This window comes from Cydia splendana, chromosome 7, assembly GCF_910591565.1.
Source record: "Cydia splendana chromosome 7, ilCydSple1.2, whole genome shotgun sequence".
Taxonomy (NCBI): Eukaryota; Metazoa; Arthropoda; class Insecta; order Lepidoptera; family Tortricidae; genus Cydia; species Cydia splendana.
In genome coordinates, this window is record NC_085966.1 from 11,957,562 (window position 1) to 11,970,524 (window position 12,963).

Genomic DNA, 12,963 nt, shown 5'->3' on the forward strand with positions numbered 1-12,963 from the left:
AGTCGATCTGGCTTAAAAGGTAACAGCTAAATTACTATTAGTTAGTCCACACTCGTTACTGCTAAATAGGTGAGAAAATTTATACTATTTATCCACAAAAATGGCTTAATTTTATCACCTATTAACTAAAATATATGCCCGTACTTCGGTTATATCGAATCTAGTAAACAAAATCCGTTTCATGATGTCCTGGATGTCCCCATAGAGGAAATATTATATAAATAAATATTATAGGACATTATTACACAAATTGACTAAGTCTCACTTGTAAGTTCAATAAGAAAGAAAATATGAATCTATTAAAGCTGTTACCGTTGATGGTACGTATCTTCGTATACACGTAGATAAATTACCTACACACAATATTCCTCTTCTTCTTTTATTCTCTCTCGTTACGCGCTCACCATGTGCCTTGCCTTTTTAATGAGTTTAATGAGTGGGTAAGTACCTACCTATTTTAGTTACAGTACTGATTTTAATAAATACCTACTGTTTTCACTGGCTTTGTTTGCTTCTCCTTGTATTTTAATCCTCTTGTAGTTCAAGGCTACACGTGAGTGTTGTTTTTTACATTTCCTGCTAGGTGCTTATTATTCTGCACGTTTTCACTGGATTATAAAATTCTTATTGTTCCTGTTTCCTGTATTTTATCTCTTAAGCAAGGAAAAAAAAAAGACAATAGAAAACATTTCCTATCAAACTTTCTTAAAAAGTTGAGGCCTAAAATCGTAAAACAAAAGTACTAACCGTATTATTTATTGATACGTTACCTTTTTGTTCTTATAAATTGATTACTGAAATTCATCATCATCATCATCACCTCAGCCATAAGACGTCCACTGCTGAACATAGGTCTCCCCCTTGGACCTCCATTCGTACCGGTTGGAAGCGACCCGCATCCAGCGTCCTCCAGCGACCTTAACAAGGTCGTCTGTCCATCCTGTGGGTGGACGTCCTACGCTGCGCTTGCTAGTCCGTGGTCTCCACTCGAGCACTTTTCGACCCCATCGGCCATCTTCTCTGCGTGCAATGTGGCCCGCCCATTACCACTTCAGCTTGCTAATCCGGTGGGCTATGTCGGTGACTTTAGTTCGTCTACGGATCTCCTCATTTCTGATTCGATCACGCAGAGAAACTCCGAGCATAGCCCTCTCCATAGCTCGTTGAGCGACTTTGAGTTTTGAGATGAGGCCGATAGTGAAAGACCACGTTTCGGAGCCGAAATTAATAAATACTAATTTAGATGTATGAGAAAATATGCAGCATTTCGAACAAAGCAGGATCATGTAGTTTAAAACTACAAATGGGAAACTACTTAGTTTCCCATTTGTCGCAGGAGTTTTTTTAGGTACCTGATAGGTACTTTTTATAGGGGTTTAGAAGTTAGATTGCGGCGATACATTTTTTTGAACCTTTTGGAGGGGTTCTTTCAAAAAATGCTATTAAAAAAAAAACTAATGAAGAAACATCCCAATTTACGTATAGGGGAGGTGCCCAAAAAAGCTAGACTAAAAGCACGCTAAGTTTGCACTGACTTTTGGCAGTGCTGACAGTGTATGGTTGCGTCATAATTCACGCAAAACTTAGCGTGAACGAACTCTATAGTTCCATTAAGTATTTTAGTCTGAATAGGTATGTGACAATGCCAAAGGCCAAAGCTTCATCTAGTTCAAATCTAGCAAGCTTTGTTAGTAAACATAAACATATTATGCCTAATTCATTACTGTAAAGATACCTTGGCAAATTACCCGTCATTAAAAAGTCACCTTTCCTGTGTTGGCTAAGTAATTACGTCATTAATTTGACTTGACGAGATTCACAGAAGCTGTCCTTAATACCTTGTTTCAACAGCCTTTTGAAATCGAGAAAGGGTGACTGTTGGAACTACGGATTATAAATCAAATTTGCATTGCATTAACCCCCTGTCTCATTCACGGCCATTTGGAAATAAAATTCGAATTATGATGTAAATAGAATGGAAAATATAATTCTTCCAATTTGGCACCACTCCACCCCACTTCAGTTCAGTTTTCGACTTTTGGGTACGTTTTTAGACGTCCTAAAACAATGGTAAAGCAATGCAATTACGCAAGTTAATGGTGGTATCATGGACCATTCTTGATTTGTGATATTTTACTCCGCTATGAGAAAAAAACGCTCTTCGACATTGTACGTACATATATGTATCTTGTCTATCCCAACCTACAGTGCAACATCTGCCAAAACTTACGATAATCCCAAACTAATTACAAATATTATTGGCCGCGTGTATATCGCTAGACTTTTACCTTCTTCACGTTAGTACTCCAGTACTTACTATTTTTTAACTCCCATTTCAAACTAAATTAAACGTCTCTATATCCCCATCCAGTACGGTTACCATCAGTTTGTCACTGACATAAACGCCGTCGAGAACGTAATTTACTTTCTATACGTCCCGTTTGCACTAATATGCGAGTGCGAGCGAGATGTATAGAAAGTAAATTACGTTCTCGACGGCGTTTATGTCAGTGACAAACTGATGGTAACCGTACAGGTTGTAAGCATATGTGCAGCAGTTTTTGCGTGATAGAGGAACAAACTTCCATATTTATAATGTCAGTATGATAGACGTTAGTAATATAGGTAGGTAAGTAGGTACTTACTAATATTTACAATGAATAATTTATTTCCGTATGATTTATATCTTTATATCGTCCGTCCTTTCTTCACGACTAAAAGGTGGTTAATTCTATGCAATTACTGTTTTACTATACACTAGATTATCTTTCAAAAAACAGGGTTTGCCATGTCCAAGGGAAACATTTAAATGAAAACTGGAGTCATTAATTCAACTGTATAAATCTAGCCCATTTAAATATTATTTTCTTAACTGCTGTCGTGGCGCCTCTTGTTGGCGCCAATTGTATACAAAAACAATGCCATATTTGAGACACATGCAAGAAAGATTAGTAGACCATTGGCGCCCGATAACTATAAGAAACGCAAAGAAGGGTAATGATTCGTATTAGTCAATTATTTTCAAGACAAGTTGGAGTCGGCATTAAAATGGAGCGATCGATAAACGTATTTAGTTTATAACTTTTAACTGAATATAGTAACTTAAAAAATCATTGAAGTACTTATTTAGTTTATCTTATACTTAGTTATTTCTCTACATTCCAACCGAGACAAAATTGAGTAAACTAGTACCTATTACTTTCGCCTGCAACTTCGTCCCCGGAGAATTTATTAAAATATTTTTTCTTTACAACATTTGAAGAATATGTGTTTCTTTCAAGATCATACGTTCAACGGTTCATGCATTGGGTGTTACCTACTTAAACCTTTTGAATTAACAATTATTGTCATTTTAAATATCTGTTTACTATCTTTCACCACTAATAGATTCAACACCATTTGTATCCTCTGTTGGCTCAGATTTAGCTCAATCTGACTCTAAAAGCTTGTTAGGGAGTCCCGTTTGTAGAACGTACTCGTAGGTATCTAAGAGTATGCATCTACACTCGTAGGTGCTGATGTAGTATTTACTTAATAAGTGGGTAAAAAAAGGTATTTAGTTTGGACAATGGAACCCTAACAAAATGAAGTTTTAAATAAAAAGTTAATTTCTATCGCTTTTAAAAATTCCTGTCTAGTTCTCAACTAATCGAGTCTCTAGTATGTTTAATAAATGGTAGATTACACCCGTCTAGTTGTGCTTTCAAGTTTTTATCAAAATTGCCTTAGGAATGATCGTTTTTAATACAAAACGGCCACAAGAGAAATAGATTAACCCGATTATATTGTTACACAATTAGGCTTATCGTTCTAAAAAGTGACAGTTCCTAAGACGATACCAAGATGGACGTGATGACAATAATTTAAAAGCTTGACGCCTAGTATTGATTCTGCATAATTTTTAATAATCGGTAATAAATCGTCGTTCGCGACTGTAAGGCGACCACTTTTTACTATGTATGTCAAGCATGCCTGTTTAAACAAACTTCATAAAAAAGTGAGCTCTTTACTGTGTTTTTTTTCTTCTTCAAATTCAATAAATACCTACCTAGTCGGGCTCTAAGTCCTGTTACCATAATTTTGACTAATGAAATAAATAATAAAAAGCTTTAAATAACAAGTAAACGTAGTAAAATGTATTTATTGGCCCCTATATCTGAACACGCCTCTATTTTTAAGACTATTTTCAGATATTTTTTAACATCTCAGCCGCCCCGATATATCTGATTGTGACTGTACCAACCTTTAGACGCCTGGTGGAGCCAACAACTTCAGTTGTCAAAGAACCGCAAGTTCACCGTAAATTCTCATTGCTCACCGAATGCGGGAAGTCGGGCTTTTATTAGGCGACTTAACAATGCAATGTTAAAAAAATATTTGTAACTGTTATGTGTATGTGTTGATTAAATATGTGTACAAAACGCGAGAGTTTAAAGTGTTATAATGTTAAAAAAGTTCAGTATCTTGGCTACAATGGCATGTCGGGCCATGCTCAGTGTAGTGTAGGTTTCCGTATTACCGGTCCATCACAATACCTACACAATCTTGAACGGGGGCTATTAGTTGATATTATGTTCATAACTTAATAGTTATGAACACCTGTACAACTATAATTAGTTGTGTAGTATGAAGGTCATCATGAGTATAATAATGACGTGTAAATTTCACTGTATAATAAAGAAAAAAATATTTGGTAGTTTAATCTTTTCCGATCTAGGTAGTCGGCCTAATGTACCCAATATGTACTCGTACTATATATTATTAACTTACATGTGGTAGTAGCGCTAAGTAACGAATGATCGAGAAAATTTCATTAACTGCTCCGAGCAGTCAGCAAACAAGCGCGCTCGATCAATTGGGTGACGTGAATACCAGTTATCACTGATAATTTATAGACCACCTTATAATTATTATTATTATCAGTGAGAGTCACATCAACTGTTATGATTTCGATAATCCAAGCCACTAGCATGTGTATCCGTGGGACACGGCACAGATTCAAATCCATCCAACATTTCTTTGGTTTCAATGACGGTGCAGCCCTGCCCAACCCGTCTTTCTCTACCCTGCACTAGCGTCGATTTCTTGTTGTTGCTCATTTCTTGTTTATTTTTTAATTTTACATTTTTGATAGTGACACTTGTGTAAATATTCTCAAATAACTTTACTAATAAATAATATAGTTTTGTCACAACAACTAGGCGAACCATCGCCTGAGCGTTCGACCTCGCCGATGCACGGTAAGCGGTTGGATGAACAGCCTTGCGCTTTTGATGTATGGTAAATAGCCGCAATTTTGACGTTTGCATTGCGTTTCCCATTCAACCGGACCGCTACTGGCTTCTGTTTCTCTATAATTTACCTTTGAATGACGAATGCTTATAAGCTGTAATGTGTTGCCCGCAGGTAGTCAGGTGCGAGGGTGCTTTGTCTCTTTGTACGGCTTCAAAAGCGTTAAACAAAGTCTTGTAATTATAGCCTTATTTAATGATAGCGTATTTACTTATTGTTTGTTATGAACTATTACTTAGCCTGGTATATTATTTACTTATCGGTATAATAGTTCTAGCTGCTGATAAAATCTCGAAAATCACTTTCAAAATGACCGTGTGATTTGTTTCTATAAGTTAAAGCTAAAAATAGTAAAAATGCTTACAAACTTATAGTCGTCAACTCGTCACTTATTAACTCTTAACTATATGTAATATATTTTGTATTACTGTCACTGGAGCGTTACAGTGGGTAGGTGACGTATTGTGAATATGAATATTTAACTATCCGGCTCCGAATCAACTGTCGATAAATTAGCAAACAAGCGCAAATCAAAAACTTATTAAATTATGAATTATGGTGTGGATGACTACATACTCGTACATGTACAAGAGCAACTACTTAATTAATGAATTATATAGCAATTGCCAGCTTTAATATGACTCGCATTGATTGATGGCTCAAAAGCCTGAAAACAAATGAGCTCTTACAATACCTATAATGGCTTCACACTGAGAGGTCATGATCATGAGCAACTTCACAGCATTGAGTAGATCGGCCTTTTCTTTCTTGAAAATTAATTATAAGACGTTTACTTTTTATTAGATTTTTCAATTTGAAGATTTTTTTTTGTATAACAAATCTTTTGATATGTAACCCCGGACATTTCTGTCTTCCATACAAAGCCCATAATTTATGGGGCGGACTGTCGCCTAGTGGTGCGTTGATGACGCCGACTACTTCGCAAGATTAAAGTCGTGATCTGTTTATTTGTAGAAACACCTGAATTACTTCCTCAAGCATTCAATTGCTCGTACCGTTACCTCCTCAGGACTGCTAAGTGTTGTCTATATATTTTAGAATATTTGTAATAAACCGTCTACTTAACATTAGCTCTTTAGAAATGTGACAAATAATATTAGATTAAATCATAATATAGTTAGTAAGTATAGTTATTTAGTTATCATTTCTTTAGTAAAATTAAATACATACAAATACTTCTTAAACTTCTTGTTCGAGGCTTTACGTAATCAATGATTCAGTCAGGCTTGAACAGCGTTACAATTAAATATTTGATATTATTTTTATAAATACACAAATAATATTTCAAACTATATTATTCCTGTTTTCAGTTTTGAATAGGTAATTGTTAAACCTTGATCGACCAGCTTCAAAAATAATAAAATAATATTAGGACATACCTAACTAGTTGTATTTTTTAAACCATACATTTTCTGTAATTTTCGGTCTTTTATTAAATCTTTTGCAATCGCCAAGCTTTAGCCGCATTCCATCTTACATCAGTTCTCAGAACCGCGTGTGTCATCGGTAGATACATTTTTAATTTCATCAGTGACTGGACCACCAATTTGCTATCGTCATCTAGCTTTAATATCTATTATACTATCACTTTCGGTCGCTGAGTGCTCTATTGTCTGCGATATTATCTTCTTTTTCTAATGAGTCCGCAGATCCGGCTGATCGTTACCTAATCTCAACGGTCCAATAGAAAAAGGCTCTAAGGTTTAATGTCATTATAACAGGCTTATTCCATTTATAAATGAGCGATATGTTCAAGTGACGCACTTGTGGGAACTTACAGGTTAAGCAATTACTTATGGATGAACTTTATTGTAGTGACCAAACTTGTGGGTGTAAAAACGTAGGTGTAAAAACCAAGAGTAATAAAATGTGTGCGTTTTTATCAATGTTCAAAACCATTTTCACAATACGGTGTTAGTTTTGATTACAACTTTATTTCGAAGCGGTTTTGTTTTTCAACTAATATTTCTATTATCTAATTTTGGGGACCTTTTACGGCTCCATATTTAATGTATTTATTAACCCTAATACTTTATGTATTATTAACCCTAATACTTTATTTTAACTCGTGGAGCGCCCTACTGTCACACGTGTGACGGTAATTAGTATAGGAGTTCCATACTACTGTGATTCTGGGGCACTCCACGGGTTGAAGATAATTATAATGTAAACCTAGGTCTTAGCAGTTGTATTTATAAATGTTGCTATGTATTTTTCATGTCACTATCTATATGATTGTCACCGTAAATGTTGTATTGACTTGTGAAAGAGCTCTACTTAAAACATTTTAAAGTTTGATTTACAACCTTCCGGTAGTGACATGTCGAATACCTGAACATAAAGTGCAAGAACAGCATGTTTGTGTAGGTAGGTATTTAAGAAACAGTTTACAACATCACAAAGCACTTCCTAACAAGCTTTGATCTAACAAAAATAATCAAAAACACACGGAGCAGCCGGCAAAGACGTATAATTTGTAACTAGCATACAACATGAGTGATTGTTTCTTTCTTCACGGTAAAATTGCCGAGTTGATTCATCAATTACCATCCTACGATGAACGGCCTGATGCGCTGAGAAGATTCAAATGCCATCTTTAAGATAACGACCTTTGTGGAGGTTAAGGTACTTTTTCTGATAGCACTTTATTGCAGGGTTATGTTGTAGATGAAAATTAGAACCTCCCACGGGAAAGTCTTTTCATTCAGCGTGTTAATTAACTACAATAACCATAGTCAATCAATTACGACTACGTGTTAACCAATTAATAAAAATAAATAAATAACACATTTACCTTATAGGTACATATTATTCCTTAATTACCATGCAATAATTCAATTTGTACCTTATGCCTATAAGGTACACATTGAATTATTAAGAATTGAATTATATACCTGCCTAGGTAGGAATATATCATAGGTGTCTCGGGTGACCATATAATTTATCCCTTTATCTACTTGCTATGACTATCCAATTTTTTAAGTAGGTACGTAACATCCTTAGGGAACTTGGCAACTAGCAATTATGTATTATGTGATCTTGACAGAATGTACCGAGTTGTTGAAAGGTATGTAAGTAGGTGTAAGTTTCACACGCTGTACTTAATTGAATTGTATGGATATTAAAATCGACGATCTCTAAATCACTTAACGGAAAAGACAAGTACCAAAATTTTATGCGTACCCATCGACATCTAATAAAACCGAATTGGGTTTATGGTTGTGCTCATTTAACAATTATCGATCCTTTGTTTGTTATCCTGAGGTCAAGGAGCCAGGTTCCGGGAGCTCATGTGACAGCGTATTGTTCGCGCAAGGTCTCATGTTAAATGTCAATTCTGCCGGCGCCGGCGCCGGCGTGCCGCAGGGCTATGACAGCACGCGTCTATAGAGCACGCGAGTGGTATGCTCAGTGGGAATAATACAAGTGCACTCTTTTATTACTTATCGTTATTACGAAACTCCAGGTCTCGATGATCGTTGGGAATGTAATAGCAGGAAACGTGCAGACGGGACGGTAAATATTTTAGTCTAAAAATCAAAAATGACTTAACGGAGAGCGTTCTTTTACTAAGGTCTGCCTTTTTTAGGGAAGCGATACTCTGAACGTGATAATTCCTTGTTAGTACAAAATTAAAAGGAGTAATTTTAACATAATTAATAAGTAGCTTTGTTTCAAGGCTTTGCTTAATGAATGATACACTTTTTATGGAAATACTTGTTCTAGTCACACTTAGGCAATACAATTTTATTATATTAGACCTTTTGTTGTGTTGTTCTGTTGCAGGTACAACAATCATGCTATTATAACTCATGTCATTGAATGTGTTGTCATTATCACGCCGTTCTGTCGTCTTAAGGGGCCCACTGATTAACAGTCCGCCGGACGGTACCTATCGGCCTGTCAGTTGTTCGGAACTGTCAAAATTTTGTTCTAACTGACAGGCCGATACCGTCCGGCGGACTGTTAATCAGTGGGCCCCTTTAATAGTGTATATAGTTTTAAGTTTATTAAATTTATGCGTATGTTAGTCTTTTAGGCAATATGGGCCTTGCTGCCTGATTCAAAATTTAAATAAATATGAATACCTAGAATCTTCTTATCGTAACTGAATGAAATCCGTTCATTCATAAAAACTATAAATGGCGATTGACTATAGTCTTGCCATATGAGAAAAATGCTTTTCGTGTTATATTTTGTAAGTAGGGTGACTGCTATAGTAATTGGCCACTCCTAACAAATCAGAAAGAAACACGCCAATTGAAGCCTTATTGTTAAGAGTGGCCAATTACTAAGTAGTGGCTATTATACATAGGCACCGATATTAGTCCATCAGTCGTTTTTCTTAATACCAGAGTTGTACCGAAACCAAATGTATAATTATCCACATCAAGATTACTTGTCCCTAATCTTTCTATTTAGTAAAGTATTTAAAGCGTTATTGACCCTAATATGATCCCGATTTTTTAAAGTCTAGTTTGTATAGTTCTATACATTTTATATTTTTCAGTTACCTATTAATTAAATACGACGGGCTCCTAACAACGCACTTTACTATAAACGGCTGTAATGTAGGTAAGCACACGTAGGTAGGTGCAGTTTTTTTTATTATTTACATAGAAACCTTACCAATTATCTTCATTAAGAAGAAGAAGGTTAAACCAACCGACATTCACAACAACCATGCTTGGTCTGATTGTATTCTCAGTACGGGATTCGTTACAGGCTACTGGGGAATAATAGCATATCATTATAGGTAATCAAACAATTCTACTGGAAGTAAAGATACAGTTTTTCTTCAACTATTAGTATCATTATTAGCAATTTGTCCATTGCTATTGGATAGAAAAAAAAAACATTACTTTGTGAACGAAGACTTGAAGTTATAGAGAAGTGATAATTTTTGTTGAAATGCACTTACCTACAATGAATTTTGAGAAATGCAAAAATACCTTCTTATTTTATATTCCGCAAAACGAAAGTTAGATACAAAATTGTAATACAGATTGACTTGGCTGAGAGAACGTACAGACAGATATTTAAAATTATATTTATAGAAACAATTGAAAGGTCAGCAAGTCTTAAAAGATACTGCCACAAAAATTGAACACAAACAGAGGCTTCTGTCGACAGAAAAGCGGCAGCAGTGGTATGACGGATCATTTTAGCCATACCTATTTACTTGAATAATGATCAAACTAGGTTAAATCCCGCCATTCGTCATATGTAATAATAAAATGCTATAACGTGGCTTTATACTATAATAATCTCCACGCGTGACTATGACAACCAAAACTCACTAATTAGTAATTACTACCACAGGTTCAGAACCTATTACAATAGTGAGTTTTGGTTGTCATCTGACGATATATTAATTTTTTTTAGGTACGACCCTTAACGGTTTAGTTAGATTTTAGACTGTTCGTTGTCTGTCAGTACCTATCTAACTAATTATTTTGTTTTATAATAAGTATTGAAATGTGGCCTATAGTTAATATACCAGTGGAAGATAAATCAGATACCTACTTAAATTGGAGTCTGACCCAATCATACACGTCTCATGAAGAAAAAAAACAGTTACAAAATATAATTAAAGTTTCATTGAATAGCAATCCAATATGAGATAATCTCAGGGCCCGATTCGGATTTTGAAATAGACATCTATTAGACATCTTTTGGACATCCCCAAGATACGATAACGATATGTTTAAGATCTAACCTGTCAAATTTGACATTTGCGCGATTCTGGAGATACTGTTGAACGATTTCCACAGGATATGACTTAGAGATCCAATTCACATCTAAATATATCTTACTCTTTCTAACGTAAAAGTGACATTGGTTGCCCGAATTGCGCTGCAAAAGAGAACTAGTTAATATCTAAACTATAACGTATCTTGAATGGATCTAGTACGTGTCGTCTCTTGTGAATATCTTGAAGTTCGAATACGGCAGTCAGTGTAATCTAAGTTGTTCTCAGTGCATAATTTAACGACATCCGTCCTTTTATCGCTTAAATGGGTAGTACATCAAAGTCCGAGCGACTCGACTCCTCAATAGGAAGTGTAATGAATGCGCATTCACATGGTTTGAGGAAGCATTCTGATGTCAAAGACAACATTAAACTAGATGAGATAATACAATACATGTAGTAAATTATCGCCGTTGTATAGCTTCAATTATTGTTTGGGCTTCATAAATTATCATTTTAATGCGCAATGCTCTGTAAAAGTGGTTTCCGTTTGTAGGTACGAGTATGTACTTTCTGGACATAGTCCTTTGCTACTCTTTGAGAATCGCATATTTTATTTTACTAGGTACCTAAATCTAATGGTATTTTGTGCAACAGGCACATAAAAAAGATTCTTAGAACACAAGAGACGAAGTTATAGAGCCCAGAAATTTAAGACATAATTACTGAATTAGTTATGTACCGTTACATAAAATATTTGTTTTAAGACAACAGCAAACAAATAAAATGATAAGTAAAATCAAAGTAAATACCTTTATATAAGAGTGAATAAATATGGTTTGTAGGTCTTTGCCTAGAAGTTAACATAAAAAAATACAACAAATATACCTACATAGGTATATATGACAATTCATAATAACACTAAGTACTAAATTAGGATAACTTAAATCAAGTCTTTTCATAGCTTTTAAATTCAATCACTTATCATATTTGATATAATACCAACAGTAAGCATATAAGTACTACTTAAACTAAACTGCCTAAGAACATGTCAGCTCATGCTGTGTATATAGTTCCGTAGTAACCATACAATGTTAAAATTGTAAAATTTGTGCTTTCTAAAAATGTAGGAGTTTCGATAAGCCACGGAGCTGGAGGGATGAACCATCCAAATTACCCCGACTAGTGCATTATTAAGAAAATCTAAAGCCTTGATTAGGTGTCTTTGATTTGAGTAGGTACTACTTAAACGAACATAGACAACTACTTACCCGAAGACTAGTCAAGAGTCAGGAACAGAGGCATAAGCAATATAAGCATTTGCGAACCAAAATATATTTCAATGATCTTCAAGATTACACCATGACATTAAAAGCTGACAGTTCCATGTGTCAGTATATCATTGTCCGTCTCTAGTCTCTACTGATAGTACCTAGTATTCAATAGAGCAAATTATCGACAGCGTGATCGTCGCGGAAATGCTGTGGTTATGACGGGGCGTTCTGCTTTGTGCCGCTTTGACCTGCAGTAAATCAAAAGCTGCCATTTGCCGCAGTACATGCAGGAACCAGTTGAAGTATCTATGTTAGGTAGTGTTGTTAAGAATTCCCACTGTTTAGTTACAATAGGGAATATTACGCGAAACTCTTCGTAGGGGGCGCCACTACTACGATCCATCACAATCTGGGGGTCTACCGCGAAACAAGAAAATCGAAATTTCGTTATCTAACCTCTCTAACTCTTGCATATTCGAGTTAGAGATAACTAAATTTCGATTTTCGCGTTTCGCGGTAGGCCCTTGTTAACGCATTCACTGCCAGGGGGCGTGGCCTAGGAACAAACTTGTATGACGGTGGACGCACATGTGCGTCGAGGGCAGTGAATGTGTTAATAAACCGCCTTGTTGCATCAATTTCATATTTTATTGTCTGTGAAAACTTGTCACAAAACAGTATGTA

At 35.4% G+C, this 12,963-nt stretch overlaps 1 long non-coding RNA gene across 1 annotated transcript in view; it reads right to left on the bottom strand.

Annotated features, from left to right (window-relative positions):
- Window positions 1–210: 210 nt before the first annotated feature.
- The window catches only part of LOC134792184 (uncharacterized), a 596,557-nt gene continuing 583,804 nt past the window's right edge, over window positions 211–12,963 (bottom strand). The window contains exon 3 of the long non-coding RNA XR_010144400.1: window positions 211–254. This is a non-coding gene — a long non-coding RNA (uncharacterized LOC134792184). The remainder of the gene's footprint in view (window positions 255–12,963) is intronic.